Genomic DNA, 12,079 nt, shown 5'->3' on the forward strand with positions numbered 1-12,079 from the left:
TGCTGAAGGTTAAAGAGTTGTGAATAGTCGTTCCAACCCTTGGTTATTATGCCTCAGCCCATGTTATGTACAACTCTGACTCGGACGTGCAGGAAGGGTAATAAAGATTCAGTTGTATTTGCTGAATTGGTTGATATGGATGTTCATGTTGAGATACAACAGCAAAGTGTTTGAAACCTTTGTCTTGTGCATTGTGAAGCCTTTCATTGATATTTGTACCTGAATTTTTATAAATTGAATTTTAAACAAATGTACAGACTTTCAAAATTAGGCCCTCAAGATTTAATTCAGTTCTTTTCGTATTGGAAGGTTAATTGTGCATGTTGCCTGTTGTAATTACCCCAGATCATAAGACTTTTGTGGCTGCTGGAGGATTGTATTTATTTATCATTATTTGTCCCATGGATAAAATCAGTACCATAGATTCTACAATTGATATGGGATAAGTGAAAACAAAAATACATATTACATGGGATAAGTCAGTATAAAAATACATATTAAACATATATAACACAAATATCAAACAAAATTTTCACCGAGTTTTGTTAAAGGCCCTTTATGAACAGCAGACAGGAACATCATAATATTGGTATTTTACATATATAGCACATGTTCTAACAGCTACAACTTCATGTGGTTCATTATCTTGTTTTCCTGTGTGACGCACAATTGGGTTACAAGACGTGTATGCTGAAACAGTAACATTTTCATTTCATTTACTTTTATTTCTATAGATAGCATAAGCAGCACATGAAAATGTCTTATATGATGACTATTTTGGTATACTTTTGTTAGGGCAGGTCAGAGTCAAAAAATTTCCTGGATCATGGAATAACAGTATTTTATTTAGAGAGATTTTACATTCATTTTAAATTTATTTATGCTGTCTCGACTACTGTGGAATTCAGCACTGACACACAAAGGAGGAGAGCAGGAAACCAAAATGATCTGTACATTAAACTTAAATTATCGCAATACTTCATTTCTGAAACGGAAATAAATGTAACTTTTCTTTATGAAGTGGCTCCTGTGCCTCCTGCTTGCAAGTACTTTAGCTACTATTACTGCTGACAGATTGTAGACTAAGTATCAGCTTCCTATTACTCCATACGGATGTTCTCAACGGATATGGATTTACCAGCAATGGGTGGCTGGTTAAATCATCATTGTTGGGGGCGCTGAACATGGCACACCCCCTGTGGGTCCGGGAATTAGAATAGGCCCGAGGTATTCCTGCCTGTCGTAAGAGGCGACTAAAAGGAGTCCATCCCCCTCACGGGGGTAGTTAGCGCCTGCTTCCGGAGACGGACGGTTCCACGACCTATAATTGTGGTCTTTTTGGTTTTTCACTTCTCGTTTCTTCCTTCCTTTTCTTGGTTCCTTTCTTTGCTCTTCTCCACCTCACTGTCTTCCTTACTCTTTCCCTTGACTTCTCCTTGCCTTCTCATTGCCTTCTTCTCCTTGCTTTCTCATTGCCTTCTTCTCCTTGCCTTCTCCGGTCTCCGCCTCGGCGTTTGAGACAGTCTGTCCTCTTTCTCCCTCTCTCTCTTGTTTTTCCTCTTCTTCCTTCCTCCCTGTGCGTGCCTGAAGGCCGACCCACGCGTTCGCACGCGTAGCCGGTGACGGGGTAACGCGTAAGTCCCCGCCCTGGGTAGACATGTAAGGCACGCGCGTACCGCCTGGTAAAGGCCAGGCCCGGGGAGGGGTGATTGCCTGAGCTGATACCTTCTGACCATGCCAATTGGTCCCTCCGTCTGTTTCTCGGGAGGTGTGACCTGAGGTGTAAACATTCACCTAAGGCGGGAGTGCCCTCTGAGAGGGTCCCCACAAGGAAGGAGCGCGCCATCGGAGACGCTGGCAATCATGGGGGATTCCTCCGCAATGGATTCTACTCCATCTCTTTCGACTTCTGCCCAAAAACGGAAACGTGACCAGCCACCAGTGACAAAAGTACTACCGCCTGCCCCACAGTTCCTCGTCGTTTCTCGATCTGAGGACGGAAAGGATTTTTCCTCTGTCAACCCTTTCGTGATCCAGAAGGGCGTAGATGCCATAGCCGGATCTGTCAAATCTTGTACCAGGTTGCGTAACGGTACCTTATTACTAGAAACTGAGAATGCCTTTCAGGCACAAAAACTGCTTCGGGCCACACTCCTGTACACGTTCCCTGTCCGGGTGGAGGCCCACCGAACTTTGAATTCGTCTCGTGGTGTAGTCTATACTAGCTCCCTCGACGGATTGACTGATGAGGAGATTCAATCTTTCCTCGCTGAGCAGGGTGTGACAGCTGTCCATAGGGTCCTGAAAAAGGTCAACAATGACCTTGTACCGACCCGGTCACTTTTCTTGACCTTTGATAGTGTTAAGCTGCCATCGCGCATCAAGGCGGGCTACGAGGTTATTTCTGTTCGCCCCTATGTCCCGACACCTACGCGCTGCTACCAGTGTCAGCGTTTCAATCACACTCGACAGTCTTGTTCCAATGCGGCTAAATGTGTCACTTGTGGCAGGGATGCCCATGAGGGTGACTGTCCACCTCCGTCTCCTCGTTGTGTGAACTGTCAGGGTGACCATGCCGCATCCTCCCGCGACTGTCCTGTCTATAAGGAAGAACGCTGTATCCAAGAAATTCGGGTCAAAGAGAAAGTGTCCACCTTGGCTGCTCGCAAGCTATTGGCTAGTAGGAAGCCCGCGCTGCTCCCAGCGGGGACATACAGTACTGTCCTCGCCTCTCCTCAGACTACCAGGGAGGTGGCAACCCAGACATGCGATCTGACCTTCAGCACCACGGTCGTCCGTTCGGCCAGTGCTAAGATCGCGCGGTCGATGTCTCCTCTTCCTCCCATCACCCCACAGACACCAGCCCCTTCATCAGCTTCTGCTAAGACGAAGACCCCGAAGTCAGATGCACGGGCCTTCAAGAAGGAACCATCCCGTGCAGACTTCCTACGTCCCTCGACCTCCCAGCCTTCGACCGGTACTTCCACCAAACGTCCTTCCAAAAGGGCTCATAGGAAGCACAGTTCTCCTTCTCCGCCACGGCGCATTTCTTCTCCTGCGCCACCCAGCGGTTGCCGCCCCACGCCGTCATCCGTTTCGCCTGGCCGCACCGCTGGTAGCCGTACATCTGGCCGTTCACCGGCGGAGGAAGCTCCCCCTCCCGGCCATCCTCCCGAGATGGCCGGGAGGAAGCTCCCCCTCCCGGCCATCCTCCCGAGATGGCCGATGAACCTATAGACCCAATGGACGATGACTGTCCACCTACTGATAGCGGCGGCAGTGCTCGCTCGAAGCCAGGCCCTCAGCGGCCTTCGAGGTGACCCCTTCTTTCATCTTCCTTTTCTTACGATGGCACTTATTCACTGGAATATTCACAGCATTCGCTCCAACCGAGAGGACTTGAAGTTGCTGCTCCGCTTGCACCGTCCGCTCGTCGCAGCCCTCCAGGAAACGAAGCTACGCCCATGCGATCAAATTGCCTTGGCACACTACACCTCTGTGCGTTTTGACCTACCCCCTGTGGTAGGTATCTGAGCTCATGGAGGGGTTATGTTGCTGGTCCGGGATGATATTTACTACGATCCCATCACGTTGCACACCGGCCTGCAGGCAGTTGCCATCCGCATTACTCTCCCCACTTTTACGTTTTCCTTTTGTACCGTTTACACTCCATCGTCATCTGCCGTTACCAGGGCAGACATGATGCAACTTATTGCTCAGCTACCTGCACCATTTTTGTTAACTGGAGACTTCAATGCCCACCATCCCCTTTGGGGCTCTCCAGCATCCTGCCCGAGGGGCTCCTTGTTAGCAGACCTTTTCAACCAGCTCAATCTTGTCTGCCTCAATACTGGCGCCCCTACTTTTCTTTCGGACACATCTCACACCTATTCCCATTTAGACCTCTCTATATGTACTCCCCAACTTGCACGCCGGTTTGAGTGGTATGCACTTTCTGATGCATATTCGAGCGACCACTTCCCGTGTGTTATCCATCTCCTGCAGCATACCCCCTCTCCGTGCTCCTCTAGTTGGACCATCTCCAAGGCAGACTGGGGGCTCTTCTCTTCCAGGGCGACCTTTCAGGATCAAACCTTCACAACCTGCGATCGTCAGGTCGCACACCTCACGGAAGTCATTCTCGCTGCTGCTGAATATTCCATCCCTCACCCTACTTCTTCTCCACGTCGCGTACCGGTCCCCTGGTGGACCGCAGCATGTAGAGACGTTTTACGTGCTCGTCGACGTGCTTTACGCACATTTAAACGCCACCCTACAGTGGCGAATTGTATCAATTATAAACGATTACGTGCTCAGTGTCGTCGTATTATCAAAGAAAGCAAGAAAGCCAGCTGGGCTGCTTTCACAAGCACCTTCAACAGTTTTACTCCTTCTTCTGTTGTCTGGGGTAGCCTGCGCCGGCTATCTGGCACTAAGGTCCACTCACCAGTTTCTGGCTTGAAGGTCGCGAATGACGTCCTTGTGGCCCCTGAGGCTGTCTCCAATGCCTTCGGCCGCTTTTTCGCAGAGGTTTCGAGCTCCGCTCATTACCACCCTGCCTTCCTCCCCCGCAAACAGGCAGAGGAGGCTAGGCCACCTAACTTCTGCTCCTTGAATTGTGAAAGTTATAATGCCCCAGTCACCATGTGGGAACTCGAAAACGCACTTGGCCGATCACGGTCCTCCGCTCCAGGGCCTGATTCTATTCATATTCAGATGCTGAAGAACCTTTCTCCTGCGGGTGAAGGTTTTCTTCTTCGTACATACAATCGCATCTGGATTGAGGGACATGTTCCCGCATGCTGGCGCGAATCTATTGTTGTCCCGATTCCTAAGCCGGGGAAGGACAAGCACTTGCCTTCCAGTTATCGACCTATCTCGCTTACCAGCTGTGTCTGTAAAGTGATGGAGCGAATGGTTAACTCTCGATTGGTTTGGCTGCTCGAGTCTCGACACCTACTTACCAATGTACAATGTGGATTTCGTAGGCGCCGCTCTGCTGTTGACCATCTGGTTACCTTGTCGACCTTCATTATGAATAACTTCTTGCGGAAGCGCCCGACCGCGGCTGTGTTCTTTGATTTGGAGAAGGCTTACGACACCTGTTGGAGGGCGGGCATTCTCCGCACCATGCATACATGGGGCCTTCGCGGTCGCCTCCCTCTTTTTATTCGTCCCTTTTTAATGGATCGACAGTTCAGGGTACGTGTGGGTTCTGTCCTGTCCGAAACCTTTCGCCAGGAGAATGGGGTGCCACAGGGCTCAGTTTTGAGCGTCGCTCTCTTCGCCATCGCGATCAATCCAATAATGGATTGCCTCCCAGCTGATGTATCAGGCTCCCTTTTCGTGGACGATTTTACCATCTATTGCAGCGCACAGTGTACACGTGTCCTGGAGCGCTGTCTTCAGCGTTCTCTTGACCGTCATTACTCCTGGAGTGTCGCCAATGGCTTCCGTTTTTCTGCCGAGAAGATGGTCTGTATTAACTTCTGGCGCTACAAAGAGGTTCTCCCACCGTCCTTACGACTTGGTCCCGTTGCTCTCCCAATCGTGGAGACAACCAAATTTTTAGGCCTTACATTAGACAGGAAACTTAGCTGGTCTCCACATGTGTCATATTTGGCCGCCCGTTGTACCCGTTCTTTAAATGTCCTCCGTGTTCTCAGTGGTATGTCGTGGGGAGCGGATCGAACCGTCCTACTTCGTCTATATCAGTCGATCGTCCGCTCCAAGCTGGATTATGGGAGCTTCGTATACTCCTCTGCACGGCCATCCATCTTCCGCCACCTCAACTCCATACAACATCGGAGTTTACGACTTGCGATCGGAGCATTTTATACTAGTCCCGTAGAGTGTCTTCATGCTGACGCTGGCGAATTGCCACTCACCTACCGGCGCGATATACTGCTTTGTCGGTATGCCTGTCGGCTACTGTCAATGCCCGACCATCCGTCTTATTGTTCCTTTTTTGACAACTCTCTCGACCATCAATACGGGTTGTATGTCTCTGCCCTGCTACCCCCTGGAGATCGCTTTCGTCGCCTCCTTCAACACCTTAATTTTTCACTCCCTGCAACCTTTCAAGTGGGCGAGAGCCACACGCCACCTTGGCTCCAGGCTCAGTTCCGCGTTCACCTTGACCTCAGCTCGCTCCCAAAAGAGGTTACCCCCGGCTCGGTCTACCACTCCCGTTTTTTGGAACTTCGTTCGAAGTTCATCAACATGACTTTCATTTATACAGATGGCTCTAAGACCAATGACGGGGTCGGGTGTTCCTTTATTGTCGGGGCACAAAGTTTCAAATACCGGCTCCATGGCAATTGTTCGGTCTTCACAGCTGAGCTCTTTGCCCTCTACCAGGCTGTTCTTTACATCTGCCGCCACCGACATTCTGCTTATGTCATCTGCTCCGACTCCCTGAGCGCCATCCAGAGCCTCAGTGATCTGAACCCGGTTCACCCTTTCGTACACCGGATCCAACGCTCTCTTCAGCAGCTGGTGGACATCGGTTCTCCGGTTAGCTTTATGTGGGTTCCTGGCCATGTCGGTATCCCTGGGAACGAAGCTGCATATGCCGCGGCCAAGGCTGCGGTCCTCCAGCCTCGGACAGCTTCTTGTTGTGTCCCTTCGTCCGATTTTAGCAGGGTCATTTGTCGGCGCATTTTATCACTGTGGCATGCCGATTGGGCTGCACTTACAGACAACAAGCTTCGAGCCTTAAAACCTCTTCCCGTGGCTTGGACGTCCTCCTCACGCCCTTCTCGGCGGGAGGAGGTAGTTTTGGCCCGGTTAAGAATTGGGCACTGCCGGTTCAGCCATCGCCATCTGCTGACGGCTGCGCCGGCGCCGTTCTGCCTATGTGGGCACTTGCTGACGGTTCGACACATTTTAATGTCCTGTCCAGATTTTAACACACTGCGTCTAGATCTTAACTTGCCAAGTACTTTCGATGCCATTTTAGCGGATGACCCACGAGCAGCTGCTCGTGTTCTTCGTTTTATCAATTTGACAAACCTCTCTAAGGACATTTGATGATGCTGTTTTTTAATCCTATGCCTGTCAGTCTGTCTTTTATCGTGTTTTCCCTTTTAGTTGTTGTTGTCAACTTGTGCCTCGCGGTGCATCCTTAGAGTAGTCAGGGCGCTAATGACCATTGAAGTTGTGTGCCCTAAAACCACAAAAAAAAAAAAAATAATGAACATGGCGTGCGAGTTGGTGCCTTCTTGCTGCTGTTTCACGGCACTGCTTTAGTTGGTGTGCAGTCGATGCTTTAGGATTGCACAATTTATTTCCTGAATTTTGTTTATTGATACTGGAAGGTGATTGCATAATTTTATTACCATACATTTAACACCATTGCTATACATGTTTGTTGAGTGGGGAATTAGTCATAAATAAGCTTTATGATCTTGTCATGATGGTGACAGTCCATATTTCTGTCAAGTTTGTTAATGCTTGTCCTAGTGGAACGTAATATTGCTAGTATGTATTGGCACGAAAGTTTGAATAAAATTATTCTGGTTATTTTCTTTTGAAGTAAAAATAATTCAACTGACTCAGAACTTTGACCTAAAAAACAATTTCCTTACTAGGGCAGTGTGAGAAAAGAGCATAATACATTATTATCAGTGTACTCGTGTCTGTAACATTCCTAATTGATCTGACCATAATATATACTTTGCTGAATTTTGTGCTAGTTGAATCAATGTGCTTCTTCCAAGTGAGTGCGTCAGTTATGGAAAACCCAAGAATTTAGTTTCATTGCCAGATTCAACATTATTGTTGTCCACTGACATTGTTGGTACCAGTTGCCCCTCAAGGTTCTGTCTTGGGTCCATTGCTTTTTCTAGTGTACATTAATGACACCTTGTCTGTTACATTGGCAGATGCTAAGTTTGTTCTGTTCATTCTGTTAGCAGATGAAACAAACATTCCAATAAATAGCAAGTCAAGTACAGATTTAGAAATGGTTGCAAATAAAAGTTTCATTGACATTAGTAAATGGTGTAAAGATGATCACTGTCATTCGACAAGACCCACTATATGCAGTTCAGAATCTGTAAGAGATTTCTGTCCATCATGTGTATAATATCTGAAGACATGCAGATAAGATTTTGGCAGCGTTAAATTTCAGGGATTACAACTTGATAATAAATTCAGTTGGGAGGGCAAACCAAAGAATTGCTGAAGTGCCTAAACAATTCTGTATTTGAGGGAGGGGGGGGGGGGGGGGGGGACAACACAACCTTGCGTACTTTGCTTACTTTCCTTCTATTACGTCAAATGGGATCATATTTTGAGATAACCTGTCAAAGTGAGCAAGAGCATGTAACAAGACTCATTTGGGGTGTAAATTCAAGAACATCACGTGGAAGCTTTTTCAAGAAACTCAGTATTCTAACCACTGCTCATCAGTATTTTATTCCTTAATGAAATTTTTTGCAAATTATATGTCTGTTTCCATCCAATAGCTCATACATAGTATCAATACTGGGAATAAGACAAAGTCACTAACCTTGGTCCTAAAAGGGGTCCAATATTCAGGAACTCATATTTTCAATAAATTGTCAGTAACTATTAAAAACTTGTCTATTAAACACTTGGTTTCAGATAAAGCTCAGTTTAAATAGGGCTTGAAAGACGTTTTGGTAACCAACACCTCATACTATGTACACCTACTCTACAGGGAAGTACGATATGCGGCCAATAGTCAGATAGATGAAAAAGCTGGAAACTGAACTCGGTACATGACAGTGAACCCAGGAAGCAAAATGTCACTATGAGAATATTAGAAATTGAGAGTGATGTCAGCGGGAGGGGGGGGGGGGCAGAAAAGGGGGAAGGAAAAGGGATGTTGGGGGGCGAAGCTCAGGCATACAGGAGTTCGTGATCCAGGGGTTGGCGGATATAACAACGGTATTGGTGGTAGAGGGAGAGAGTATAAACTAAACACCATTTTTGGAACAGAGCAAAAAACTGACTAAACTGAAAATGGACTTGTTCATTCAATGCTTTATCCAGCTCCTTTATTTTGCTCTTAAAAATCTCAAGTTCTTCCAGATTTTCCAACATACACTATTTGATGTGCGATGCAAAACCTTAAGTGTAGTACCAACCCAATGACCCTCATTTTTTAAATGCTGTCCAAATGTGGTTCTATTAGAAGGACCTACACGTTCTTTAAAACAAGTGACAAAATTTCTACCTGTTTGACCAATATAATGGTTACAGGACTGGCATTGCAACTTACATACACTGCATGAATTACATTTGCCACCTCCATGACCCACTCCCTTATTGCCAAGCCTGTGTGTCAACTTATAGCCTTAGTTGGCCACTTGTATGGAATCCTACCCTAAAATCTTTTCGGGAAGGAGCAGGCCAACGTTTTGGAGGTTGGTCCCCTATATTTCAACATTAGGTTCTTTTTTTATAACATCTGTCCTTAGTGGCTTCATCCGCTTGTGCTTACTGTACAAACCGGATACCAGCAATTGGTTATAGCCATTAGCCACAGCAACCTACTTCAAAATTTTTAACTCTTTATTAATTACATCCTCATTTAGAGGCAAACTCAACAGTCATGCTACCATAGTACGAAATCAGGCTATCTTGTGTCTGATGGGATGATTGGAATCGTTGCATATTATGGCATCAGATTGCGTAGACTTCTGAAAAACTGAGAAGCTGATGCTCTCATAATTTCTTGCAATAATTAAATCCAGGAAACTCAATTTCCAATCCACTTCAACTTCCAACATGTACTTCATCTTCGGATGGTGCTCATTGAATAAATTAAAAATGTATACCACCTTGTCCTAAGTGCCCTTCATAATCACGAAATCATCATCAACATATCTTTCATATAAAATAAAAAAAAAATAAATAAATAAATAAAAAAAAATAATTTCATCACTGAGATCCTGATTCAGTTAAAAATTCTAGTCTCCAAATTATTAATAAAAATTTCAGCCAATGAGCCTGAGAGGCAGTTGCCCATAGCAAGGCCATCTGGCTGTTGGTAGACCATATTATGAAAACCAAAGTAATTATATGATAGACTGAACCAGAGTAGATGGAGAAACTCAATTAGCTCCTCACTACTCATAGTAGCATTATGCAAAATGTTATTCTTTATAAGGGAAAGGGTTTCTTTGATTGGGGTATTGTTGTACAAATTCAGAATATCAGAAGAAGCCATTACCTTATCATCTGTCATTTTAAGTTTCTGGCATTCAGCCGTGAAAACTGCACTATTTGGTACACTATAATTACTGGAGAATTTATACAGGCAAATTTGGATTCATACATATCAGACTCCCATTTTTTCCCTTGGTGTCATCAAGAACTGCAAATCATCAATTTTCTTTTTTAAAGCTACATTCACATTGTTGGATCCTATCAATTGTTGCATACCATTATTTATCAAAAAATCCAGGACTTTATCCTGTTACATTACCTCTGATAAGACAACTAATGTATTTCCTTTGTTGGTTTTTATTGTTAACATCTTCTCCCTATTTAATTTACAATTGATGCCAGCCAAACCTTTTACTCACTATCCCTGGCCCTATTGCCCTTAGCAGTGAGACATTCCTTAGCTAGCCTGTGTTTGACGGCAACTAACATCTCCTCAAGGCAATCCAATTTTCCTTATGTGCATGCTACCTTAACTTCAGAAATCAAATTTGCAACATCGCTCTCAGACATAGGTAGCCGAAGTGAACAACCTGACCCCTTGCTACAAAGTAAGAATTGTAATATTCAATACATGCTACCAATCTCAAATACAAAAGGAAGGTCTTCGTTAAGTTTGTCTTTTGAACCATGGGCTATCCTAATCTCACTCCTAACCCACACATGGTTTCCGCCTTCCTTTACACCATCACTGCACTTCCTAACTTGTTGACAATTACCCTTGCATACTTCAGAACATTACCATTCTGGAGACATCTTTGATTAAACCGTATCTTCGCACATGCCTTTGCCAATTTCAACCTTCTGTACACATACACATATGCATCCCTTAATTCCTGACATGGCACATATTTAAGAACCTCCAGCATGCTGGAGTAGCTGTCAGCAACTTCTGTTAATCAGAACAATGAAAAACCAGTTCAGAGTTGCAAATTTTACTTTTTTATTCACTTGATAGCTAGTTTTGTGCCAAGACCTATTTTCAAATCATTTTACAGGGCATAAAACCAAATTTACACTGATGTACAGAACAGGTATTAGCAAATTTTTTCAAGCGTGTGCCAGAAACACTGAAAATATCATTCCAAGACTTATGTAACATAGTCAAAAATGGTATTTCCGAGGATGTGAAAACCGTGTCAAAAACGTGCAATGAACAGTTACAGTGCATACAGATAACAGGCAGTTTACTCCTTCCACTGCCTTAAGGAAACCTCGGGAAGGATGGTTATAGGAAACCTTTTTTGTGTGTTAAAATGTTCTCAATCCATTAAGAATACAGTAGTTAATACAATAACCATACACATCAACAATAAATTAATACTTTTAAAACCTTTACCAAAAAACTAAATTCATTGAATAGCAAAACACAGCAACGCCACATACTGTGTGTATTACAAAGTTGTATGTCATGTTGGCACATAAAAATCATTTAATGAGAACAACAGTGTTAGCATTAAAAGAAACCAAACCAATAGGAAATTAAAAATGTTCATCACTTCTGACCCTCTACAAGCATAAAAAACTTCATCGTAACAATTTTTTACAAATTACGTGAAGATCAAACAACTTTTTCTAACATTTCTAAGATGTCCCAGGTAAAAGACATCATACCACAAAGTTGTCTTTTACAAAGCACCAAAAATGTATGTCCCCCCAGGGGGTCCACAACTCTTTTGTGGATACGTGCGTAGCGAGCACGGGACCCCGAGCTAATGTGGCCTTCCTTTTTTTCCGGGCTGCATACCTTCCCTTTCCGCATCCTTCCCCATCCCTATCTTCGCCCCTCCTCCCCTCACCTCTGGCTCTTTCCTTCCCTTTCTCCCCATCTGGGAGTATGGTTTGTGCCTACGTCCGGAGACGGACGCTCGTAAATGTACTG

The sequence above is a fragment of the Schistocerca cancellata genome, chromosome 9 (assembly GCF_023864275.1).
Source record: "Schistocerca cancellata isolate TAMUIC-IGC-003103 chromosome 9, iqSchCanc2.1, whole genome shotgun sequence".
NCBI classification, from domain to species: domain Eukaryota; kingdom Metazoa; phylum Arthropoda; class Insecta; order Orthoptera; family Acrididae; genus Schistocerca; species Schistocerca cancellata.